The sequence below is a fragment of the Fukomys damarensis genome, unplaced genomic scaffold, assembly GCF_012274545.1.
Source record: "Fukomys damarensis isolate Sample0158 unplaced genomic scaffold, DMR_v1.0_HiC HiC_scaffold_26, whole genome shotgun sequence".
NCBI classification, from domain to species: domain Eukaryota; kingdom Metazoa; phylum Chordata; class Mammalia; order Rodentia; family Bathyergidae; genus Fukomys; species Fukomys damarensis.
The window spans coordinates 28,131,772-28,143,940 of record NW_022900938.1 but is presented as its reverse complement, the minus strand read 5'-3'; the positions used below and the strand labels follow the sequence as shown (position 1 = coordinate 28,143,940).

General features: G+C 35.0%; 1 protein-coding gene across 4 annotated transcripts in view; it reads right to left on the bottom strand.

The window, feature by feature from the left end:
- The window catches only part of Scn7a (sodium voltage-gated channel alpha subunit 7), a 77,436-nt gene that overhangs the window by 61,352 nt on the left and 3,915 nt on the right, over positions 1-12,169 (bottom strand). Inside the window, exon 2 of one of the 4 annotated variants that reach the window (XM_033756409.1) lies at positions 1,744-1,824. The exons of the other annotated variants lie outside the window; for them this stretch is intronic. The gene's annotated coding sequence lies outside the window, so the exon portion shown is untranslated. The remainder of the gene's footprint in view (positions 1-1,743; positions 1,825-12,169) is intronic. 4 annotated transcript variants of the gene reach the window in all.

Below are 12,169 nucleotides of genomic sequence, written 5' to 3'. Positions count from 1 at the left end.
TATATATATATATATTTAGGGAATTTGTTATAGTATAAGTAATGGCAGGAGATTTTCAATAGAAATGAAAGAGACAGATAATATATAGTATAACCTTTCTAGCCCCTCAAAGATCTAAAATGTGACCACATGATTTCAGTCTACCTAGTCAAATGAACCAATTCAAGATTATAATCTTGTTTTGTAAGTGAGGTATAAGTTTGAGCAATACCTTTCAGCAATTTCAGGGGCAAGATTAACAATAGAATCAATGGTCCAGTGCAGAACATTCGGTGGTTTGAGGCTTAGCCTATCGACTGGTTTTGCCATTTGATGTTGGCTATGGTCTTGGCTGTGACAAAGTATTTTCTTAAGTTAGGTTTTAATCTATCACATGCTCTTATTTCTACATATTGGTTTTGTTACCATTGTTAAAATTTTTCCAAATCATTACTAAGTGATACGATGATTGCTTAGAGGCAGAGATTTATGATAAAGCCCACAAAAAATGATAAATAAAACTCTAGGTGTGGAATATGCAGGTGCAATTTACTCATTTCTGTTAACTTTTTTTTTCCATGTTTTGGTTTCTTCATCTGCGAAGTGGGAGTAATCAGTGTACCTACATGCAGAGTAATATTAACATGGAAGGGGTTAAGAAATATAAGGCATATAGAATCCTGATGGTTAAGTACTACCCAGTCAGTAAATATTATTTATTGTTATTTTTCATCATTTTGAGTATAGTATTTTTATGTGGATCTTCTTTTGAATGGAAGTAATTGCATTGTTGCTGAAATTTTTAAAGGGAAAATGCAGAATGTAGAAAATGTAAAGTCATTCCCATTCTTGGATAGGCAGAACTAACATTGGCCGTATAGGGGCCCGGGATTTAGCTCAGCCGTTTGGTGGCCTGCCTTGCAAGCGCAAGGACCCAAGTTCAACCCCCTGTACCAAAAAAAAAAAAAAAAAAAGGCCATATTAACAAAAATGATATATAGATTTAATGCAATCCTGATCAAAATACCATAAACAATTTTCATAGAACTAGAAAATAATTCTAAAATTTATTTGGAAACAGAAGACATATAGAATTGACAATGCAATGCTGGGTAACAGAAGCAAGACATGAAACATTGTGACCCAGACTTCAAGTTAAACTACTAAGCCATTATACTCAAAACAGCTTAGGACTGGTTAAAAAATAATATTGGAAGAGAATAGAAGATGCAGAAACAAACCCAAGCACCTTCAGCCACCATGTTTTGGCAAAAGGGCCAATAGTATAACTTGGAACAAAAATAGTCAAACATGGTGCAAAGAAAACTGGGTGGTCACATGCAGAAGAACAAATTTTAATCCATATCTCTCATTCCTTACTAAAAATCAAACAAAAATTATTAAAGACCTATATATAAAAACAAAAACTCTGAATCTATTCAAAGAAAAAAATGGTAGATATAGGCATAGGCAGAGATTTCCTATCAGAAACTCAGTGTATAGGAAAGAATACCAAGAATTAACAAATGGGATTTTAAATTGAAAAGCTTCTTCACAGGAAAGAAACAACCAGCTGTGTGAGGAGACAACTCAATACATGGGAACATCTTTTACCAGATAATCCGCAGACAAAGGATTAATGTTTAGAATATAAAAAGAACAAAAAATAAGACCTAATTAAAAATGGGCAATTGAAATGAATAGACACTTCAGAGAAGAAGAAATACAAATGACCAGTCATATTCCAGACATGGTGGTGCACACCTGTAATTCCAGCAATTGGGAGGCTGAGGCAGGAGTACTGCTGTGGGTTCAAGGGCAGCCCAAAACACAGTGAGACATTTACTGAAAAAAAAAAAAAAATGACGTCCAATAAATCCAGCATCTTTGGCCATTAGAGAAATAGAAATCAAGTAAACATGATCTTCTTAGTGTAGTAAGAATGGTAATTATTAAGGACTGAAAAAAACTGCAAATACTGGTGACATTATAGGAAATAAAGGAAACCTCATATGTTATTGGTGAGAATATAAAATAGTACGACCGGGCCAGGGATTTAGCGCAGCGGTTCGGTGGCCTGCCTTGCAAGCGCAAGGACTCCAGTTCGATCCCTGGTACCAAAAATAAATAAATAAAATGGTACAATCACTTTGGAAATTACTACAGAGATTTCTAAAAAAAAAAACCTAAAAATAGAAATTCCATTTACACCTCTACTGTTTAACCTTTCCAGAAGAGCTACATTCATTCTTCTACAGTGACACATATCCATGTTTGTAGCAGGACAACGCACAACACAAATCATGGTAGTGTTCTATATGCCCCTTAAGAGATGAGTGGATAAAGAAAATGTGGTTTACATACACCAGGGAGTTCTACAGAGCCAAAAAGAAGCATGAATTTGAGCCATTTGTACAAAACTCCATGGCTATCAAGACTCTAAGGATATATGTGAAATAAGTCAGTCATAAAAGGCTAAATATTGCATGGTCTTTCTAATATAACAGACACAAAATATAAACAACTTCAAGAGCAAAACAATGTTAATGTTAATAAAGTTGACAAAGAGGCAGAATCTTTAGAGATGGGGAGAGGCCAGGCAGAAGTAGAAAAGGAGGGAAGCAAAAAGGACCAAAATGGGGTATGTATATGTATCAAACCTCCAATGGAATACAAATGTAGTATCACAAACATGTCAGAGATTTTTTAAAAAGAGAATATGCAGAATATAGTTTAACTTCTTATTGGTAACTCAAATTAATAATAATATCCACTTATAATGATTATGTGCAACATTATGACATTCTTACATTATTTTATTTTTTAAAAAATTGATATTTACTAAACTATCACTTAAATAAAAGTGCATAGGTAATAAACATACTTAATACCTCTTTTTTACAACTATGTACACTTTTTATTTATACACTGTCTTTTTTCATAGAGTTTTCAGCATTATTTCTTGAACTATTATTTTCCTTCATCCCTGTCATAGGAAGTTACTACTGATGGACGTTAGATATATTTCCCTTTTCTTCTCTCTTTTTCTTTAATCAGAAACATAGAAGAACACATACACACAAGATCTGTTATATATGATAAAATTGTCAAGAAATGTCTTCTTTCTAGAAAAGAAGCTTGTCCTCTGTTGTGCTCTTGAAACAATCACCCATATTTACTAAAAATACTGAAAGTTCAATAAAAGAAAATCCACAGATCTCTTTTCTTAGTTGAAAGACAGAACTAGTGTACTTCAGAACAAGATACCGGGAAAGCATAGAACACAATCTCCCCTACATGCAGGTGGTCCGCACCGCACCATTCATAACCAAAACTAGAGAAACAAGGAGCCCAGGAACCGAATGGCAACATCCATGGCAGTAAAAGTCCAGGTGACACCATTTCTGCATTCTCTGATCCTAGGAATGGACTGCTTTACCATCCATTTGTAGGCTGAGCTTCCCCATTTGGGAATCAGAGGAACACTAGCCTGACATTTCCCTGCTGATTCTAGCAGCTGTAACAAAATCCTTATTTATCTATGGTGTTAAGAGAATTACAAAGCCATTGACTGAACTAGGTTTTGTTACATGGTGCAACAAAATTTTAATTCCTGTTTATGTCACATCCTAAATAATTTAGAAACTCAGTGTGGGCTCTAGCATTTTACATTTTCTTCTTCTTTGTTTATATGTTTTTTTTTTTAATCTCACACTTGTAGATTTTTATTCTTCCTACTTTCGTGTTGTTTCCTTTTTTGTGGGGGAATTGTTTTGAATGACATTAGTGGTTGAACTCAGTGCTTCCTTTTACCTGTTTCCTCTCCTAACCACTGTCTCTAATTTGCTATGTTTAAACAACAATAGATTATATGCAGTGGGAAAAAAAAATCAACCATGTCAGCCATCTCCTTTCGCTTGTCTCCACTTCCCTCCCATCCCCCTTAATGTTCTTTTGCCTAAGATGCAAATGGAATGACTGAGATTAATGGATGATGACTCCTGGGTAAATAAGGCATAGCATTCCTCTCTCTAGATTCCCAGATTACAGACCAGTTTTAGAAGGAGCTAATGCTATTTCTTTTTATTAAAGCTATAACCCAAAATGTGTCACAGTTATTAATAATGACTTCCAGTTCCAAGGGCAGAAGTATTTCTCTGTGGGGAGAATTGGCAGCCAAATGGACAGATCTAATATCTGGTGGGAAATAATTATGTACTTTGACACTCAACAAGCTCTAGTTTCCAAAACTGACTCGTTTTGCCCTTTTGGAGGTATATCTACTTGCATCTCTTTAGAATGGGTATCTTTTTCATTATCCCAAACTTTTTGCCCTGCCCACAAATTTATTTCATTCTTTTCCAATTTAAATAGCTCTTGGTTTATGGCTCTTATCTTTGGACTCTCTGAGGTTGTGTTACACTCATTGGTCAGCAAATTTTGGCTAAAGCTCCTCAGTACACCTATCAGATTTAGGAGTAATATCTGGGTCCTTGTTCTGTGCTTTTGCTGCCTTCATATTCGCAGATTCTTTAACTCTAGCCTGCCATTTATCCTTTGTCCTTATACCTCTGTAACTCCTTTGAAACACATTGGAATGTGCTAACACGTGGGAAAAAAATTTATAAACAAGTAAGTCTGTCTATAATATAATCCTATTTATGTACTTATTTACTTCTTACTTGTTTTGGTTCCTGAGGAGGGAGCCCAGGGGGTGTTTATCTATATCCCCAACTCTTTTCTTCCTTAAGATTTTGTGTTGCTGAGTTGCCTCAGCTGAGTTTGAACTCATGATTCTCCATTAGCAGTTCAAGTAGCTGGGATTGCAGCAAACTACCCTTATGTCTAGCAATTTTTTATCTATATATTTTAACATTTTTACTTCTGATACATTAAAATAAACACTAATTTCTGCAAAAGATTATTCTTGCAATTTGATGTGTCCTATATGTCAATAAATTAAGTCAAGGTATTATTATTTTTATATAGTTTAATATTTTATTTGGACATAATATTTGTACAGACTTCTGAAGCACAATGTGGTATTTTGATTCATGTACACATTTGGCGGTATATTTTTGACATTAATTTGTGAAACATGTACTTTTTAAGTGTTAAGCATATTATCAGACAAGCATGCTAAAAGTATTAATACAATAAAGTCACCAAATTTTAGGACAAAAGGAAACATCATTGTAAACAAATTAAATCCTAGTCTTACCTTGTTGATTTCAAAGAACTATGAAAACTTCAAGAGAAATAGGGGCTGAAATTAAAATTACTTCAAATACCAGTGGGTTTTACAGCTTGACAAACTGCATAATATCTGAGAATAATCCAATAATGTCTATCTCCCCGAGGAGGGGAGTTGTCTAGATATGAAGCTTTAGAATGACACACTCAATTAATACAGTAAGATTAGAGGTGCACAATAGCGCTGTGGGAGAAACCAAATCTACCTACGCGCATCTGGTTACAAGTTTGTAAGAGCAACATCTGTGTAAGGAGGAGCTTGGTGGCATTCAAAACAGCAGAAAGGGACACAGATTAGTCGGGGCAAGAGCTTCTCAAGGGTCTCCTATCTCACTAAGAAATGCAACTATGGTAGAGCTAAAGACAATAGAAAAAGAGTATTCCAAGAACACAGAGTAAATCCAATTCTGTCCTAAATGTTTCTGCTCGAATTTTCAGATAACAAAGGTGTGTGGTTTCTTTACTAGTGATTCTAGAAGAATGGTTTAACCAAACTATTCAATTTCCCCAGGGTCTTCAAATGTTTTCAAAACTTCCACTTGTGAAATTATAAAATCATCCTCCAAGATTTCTAAATTACACCTTGTTACTCCAACAAAATTATCAAGTTGTAAAGCAGCAAGTTGTCCTAGAATTCCATATCTGAGGAACCCAGTCCATCAGATCCTTAGACAAAAATTCCTGGCCAGTGGCCACATTAGGGATCAACAAGTAACCCCTGCAAGAAAAGTAACTCCTGACATTACCCAGATAAATACAAAGGAGTCTCTGATGTACAATTTGTATGTATAATTTGTCCTGAATCCTGAAGTCCTTCATAAAACCGATGTCCCTGAGATGCTAGACATAATTTCACTAACTGTTTTTTAAAAATTCCCAAGCTAGAACCATCCCAGAGGTCTTTTGAGAAGAGTTCAGAAATAGCTCCTTGGTTTATCTAATGGGGTTCCTTGAACCTTCATTGTTGCTCAGCTTCTTATACCCTAAATTAATGACCAGACAAAAGAGCATTGAAACCCTTGTTATAATTGGCCAATTACAAATCTCTACCACACACGGTGGCTCTGATTTAGCTTGGCATTGACTCAGAACCTTCAACAATGTACCAGACTCTGGGAGGTTGACAATATGTGACAAAGTCTAATCTATAGATCTTGAATCCCGAAGCCTTCAAGAGGACAAAAATCATGAGAGGTCCCACACCCAGGTGCTGAGAAATGTAGAGAGAACTGTCCTCTCAGTATAGCTGATATAAATCATACTAGCTCTTTACTCCATATCAGAAAACTCCTGGGACTGATAGCAATAAATCCAGGAGCTCATGGTCCAACCTAGACAACTTCAGAATATCTTGTGTCGCCACCCCTTGAATCTGATACAGACAGCTGAGCAAAAAATTCTCTTTAACATAAACACCCATAAGCCAACCACCTTAAAAAGTAAGCAGACACATCATTACAATTTTTTAGTTCTTTTTTTCTTACAGGAGTGTGTATGGAGGATGAATCATTAATTAAAATTTCTGGGACAAATGCCTAATTAACAACATTTTTGCAAAACAGGTGGTGGAACCACTGAGTTAAATCCCCAGCCCTTAACAACATTCTTTATGCAGAAAATCCACATTCTTTTCATCTCTTTGGTCACCTCTTTCCCTCAGCTCTCTAGTTCTCTTCATTAGCCAAGGGCCTTTTAGAAGTAACCTTATCATGTTGGCATTCAGGCAGCATGAATCCTGGCATGACACCACTGTAAAGTTTGAAAAAACCCACAACTACACAACTGGGACATTCACCTTATCTTATGATTCCCACTTGCCTCTGTTATAACAACTTTTTTCTTCTACTTCTATTCTTCACAATGTACCCATGCTTTAAGTAATGGAACTGAAAGTTCCCACAGAGAGCAACAATGTATGTCTATTGTTAGAGACAACGTATTAATGACATTCTCTTTTTCAAAAGCATTCTGAGTTAGATGATAAGGTTGCACGGCCATTGAATCAACGAAACAATGTTGGGCCTCTCAGAACTGCTTCAACATCATTTCACATCAGCACCCACAGTTGCATCTTCTTAAAGACATGCCCAACAAGGACAAAAGGGATACCAGAAGTCAGTGCTGCTCCATCTGTCTTGCAGTTTGAATCTATGAGCAGTCTGCCCAGTGCCTCAAGGCTGCATGGATAGATTCTCCATTGCTGGTGACCACTCAGCAGTCATAGCCTCTTCATGCCCATTTTTTCTATTTTATGAAATTGAAATAATCACTCTAAAAATAATAATAATATATATATATATATAAATATATAGATATATGTATGTGGAACTGGAGTTGATACTGAGAAAGGGAAAAGAAATGTTTGATTCGCCTTGCCAAAGAGAGTGGTAAATTTGTGATATACACTGTATGTATGTTTATACATGTGCATCTGATTATACACATCCCTAGTGTATGTCCAAACAATATTTAGGAAACAAGGACGTAGCCCATAGAGCAAGACAATGTAAATAAATAAAAAAGAAAATGACATAAACAAAGTGAGGATGTTAAACTCATAGAGTAAGAATCATATCTCAAATGTCAGTTTCATGCTGACATGAATAGAAAATAAGGCTAAAAAACTTCTCAGTCATTTCGAATTATTGTGAAACAATTATGATTGATACCAGACATGAACAATGCATTGAGCCTGTTGCATCAGTGATATTCAAAGAATGGTAATAATAAGGTCAATTAAATAAATTAACTCAGAACTAGAAGGTACCATCTGCATAAGTGAAACTTACAGAGAAAATACAATCATTAAAATAGAATTTATATAGTTGAGAATGTTGAAATCATACCTGCTGACCATTTTAGCAATTTAATGACCAATTTAGATCAACTCTTTGGGGGGGGCTACCTCACTGTACTTAGAAGATGTATTATGCCCTGATTTTCATTTTTTATACATTCCAAACTGATTCATGGCTAAATTCACTGATGCAGATCCCTTTCTCTTAAAATGCTCTAGCTAGAATCCTTTTTTTCCCCTGCAGGTTTTAGAACTCAAATGATACTTGAAGTGCTGGTCTTTAATTTTAATGGGAATTTTAAAAAAATATAATCATTGATATATAAGAAGCAGAATGCCATTGAAGCTGTGAAATTCTTAACATGATCAATAATGCTAATGGTAAAACTCTAGAGACATACAGAGTCTCTTCTCCACGGAAATCACTATGATAGGCCGGCTTGTGGAAATAATGAGTACTGTCATACAGCTCAGCTGAGAGTGTGTATTGGTGCTTTGTTTTTTTCTTCAGGGTAACTTGTCAATAATCTCTCAAATCAAGTTTCATGTACTCTGGCCAGTAATTAAACTGCCTTATCAAAATTCTTGTAGAAGTTTGAGAAGTCACATTTGCAAACATGTTTATCATAACACACTTTTAGCTCCAAAGAAGGGAAATAAACTGTCAGCCTCATATGTTGCAATCAAGGAATATTAGGCAATAATAAAGGAGTGAGACAGATGTATCTGTGCTCGAAAATACTCACCAAATCAATTACTAAGTTAAAAATATAAATTTGAAAAGTTGCATCACTCAATATTGAGCAAATTTTAAAACTTTTTAAACTAAATGCATATGTTTTCATCATGTACAGTATGATATTATGAAGCATATACACATTACACAATAGCTAATTTGAGTTAATCAACAAATATATTACCTCCTATAGTTATTTTGTGGTGATAACACCTAATACCCACATTCTACATTTCTCAGGAATATAATATATTGTCATTAACGATAGTTACCTTGTTGTACAATAGCTCTCATAACATTTCTTCCTCTTGAATCTGATCACATAATCTCTCTATCTCCTCCCTCAACCATCCCAACCTCTGGTAACCAGCAGTATAATCTTTATTTCTTTGTTATAATTATATATAAATATATATATACATAGTTACAGATGAGAGCACAGCATGATATTTCCCCCATTAAAAATAAATAAAATATCTATGGAAAAGTACTAAAAAATTATTAGGGACTTCTAGTAATTTCTGGTTAATATTTTTATATTACTTAAACAAATTCACCATGCACGGATGTACAGCTAAAACTCTGAAATGGAAAGTTCACACACTCAAGTTTTGAGAGTAAAGGACAGCTGAACTGAAATGGTACCAATCTACCTGGAATTTTGCAGCCATTCAGGTAAAAAGATCTTTAATTTCCCCCTTGACTTCAGTCCATTTGTTTTTCTGCTTTTGGATTATTTTTCCACTTTGATTATTTCCATTCTGGTTTTGATTATCTGAGGCCTAGCTATTTATTTTTGTTTGTTTGTTTGTTTGCAAAAGGCAGTGAGGCTTTACATTTATTAATAGTAGGAAAAGAAACATGCCATGGCAAGTGTGGACCAATTAAAAGTAGGAAGAAAAATGTATAATGCAGTTTGGGAGGGGGCCAATGTGAAGGAGAAAACAGTGGCCAAGAGCTTAATGGCAATCATCTGCTTTTATGAAAAATTAGAGCAACATTTCATAGTCAAATAATAAGAAAACAACATTTACTAGCTTCAAGTTATATACCCAAGAACAATACATAAACCAGAAAGATTCTTACAAAAGAGAAATAAACTGATAAAATATTTCCCTCTGGCAGACAGTTTATCCAGTCTAAATTAATTGCGCTTTTAGACTTTTTCCATAAATCAGAATTCTGAGTGTGTCTGTATTCTGCTCCCCAGTCAACCCATGTTGCCTTTAGGTCTTATTCTTCAATATATTCACTTCATTCTGGTCTCAAAACTCTCATTCTGGCAATTTCAGCCAAGAACATTCCTAGAATATGTTACCCCAAGGAAGAAGACTGTAAATGTGTGACTTTATCAAAAACAGTCTATATGACTAATTGTTCAGAATTTATTTTATTGTGAATTCATAAATTAAAAAAACCATATTTTATGGGGTACAATCTGATGTCAATAACTGTATAGATTATGGAATTATTCAATGAAACTAATTAAACAGACCCATCACAGCACATACTTATCATTTCTTTCCAGCAAGAATGTTTAAAATTACTCTTAGCAATTTTGAAATACATGCACCTTAGTGTTAACCATAGCTACTGTGCAGTACGATAGATGAGTAAAACTTTACTCCCATCTAACTGACACTTGGTACACTTTGCCCTGTACCACCATCCACCCTCTAGTAAACACTCTCTATTTTTATGAATTGTTTTTAAGCTCCACATATAAAACCCTCTGCTTCTGTTAGTTCTGCATCTGTAAATTCAACCATGATTTAACAATGATCACATAAAATATATTGAGCTATACAAATGTTTGCTTGGTGACTTCCTTTATGCAATGTAGTAGAACAATACTTTTATATATATTTACAGTATATACTATATTATAAATAAGCGAGAGATGTTTTGAAATATATGGGGGACGTGCATAAGTTAAGTGCCAATATGACATCATTTTAATAAGAAACTCAAGCATTTAGGCAGATTTAGGTATTTGCAAAGTGTCCTGCCATGGGTAGCCTATGGATATTGAGGAAACCCATATTTGTTGAGATCAGGAGCATTCATGGTGGTGTGGTCCTAGACACCCCATATTTGTTTTTCTATATCTGGCATATTTCACTTAGCAAAATGTCCTCCTGGCTAATCCTTGAAGTCATACACGATTACTTTTTTTTTTTTTTTTTTTTTTTTTTATACCAGGGATCGAACTCAGGTCTTTGTGCTTGTGAGGCAGGCGGCAGACCACTGAGCTAAATCCCCGGCCCCACAATTACTTTTTAAAGGAACTGAAATCATTACTGTCAAGAGACTCTGCAATTCCCTGTTCATTATGGCATTACTTACATAGCCAACATATGAAAGCAACCTGAGTCTCTCCCAGTGGAAAAGGAGATAAAGGAAACATGGTATATATAAATAAAAGAATACCAGTAAGCCTTTAAAATGAAGGACATTTTGGTCAAATGCACTGCCACTTTGTTTTGATTACAATTCTTAAGAATATTAATCCAGGCTTTCTGGTGAATTAAGAAAATCAGTCTAGTAAATCAATAAATATGAGCAAAAATCTAAAAGCATATATTCCATCCCTTCCCAAATACAAACGTTCTCCTTCCAGAATTCAACTTTCCCCCCACAAAATAATAAAACTTAGATTTTAATGATGAAGTTTCATTAAGATAATCAAATGCTGAGGTCTTTCAGGGGTCTCCTTTCTAGAGAGGAGTGCAGGTCACACACTCAGAAGCATAGGTAACTTCTGCTAGAAGTGGAGACATAGGAAAATGTCTTGATTCCTGCACCTGACCTCAGATTCAAGTACAAGAACATCAAAAGCTCAGTGAGAGTGTGAGTACTTGGAGAGAGATATACAGGTTGTTAACTCTCTTTATAAGATGGAGTCTCAACAGGGTGAACTTGTATGACTGTTCAGACAGTGGAGTTAGGGAAGGGGTCCAGAAACATGTCACCTCATTTAAAGTATGTCTATTTGAGCATCTCTATGAATGCTCTGTGTTTTACTCAGAAAGTCTTTTATTTCTGAAGATACAATGAAAACTTCATCGTATTACTTTCCAGTGGACCAAAACAAGCACATTGGGGACAAGCCAGAATCTTTTCAGTACAATTCTTTTGATGCTAGTCAGATTGTTGACCGGAAGAATCTGGCCAAAGTCCCTTCTAAAAAAATCATATCACAGAGAAGTATGTGCACCCATGTTTATAGCGGCACAGTTTGTAATAGCTAAATCTTGGAAACAGCCTATTTGCCCATCCGTTGGAAACTGGATAAAGAAGTTGTGGTTTTTCTATAAAATGGAATATTACTCAGCCATAAAGAACGAGAAAATAGATTCATTCATAGGAAAATGGATACATATTGAAGATATACTCCTAAGTGA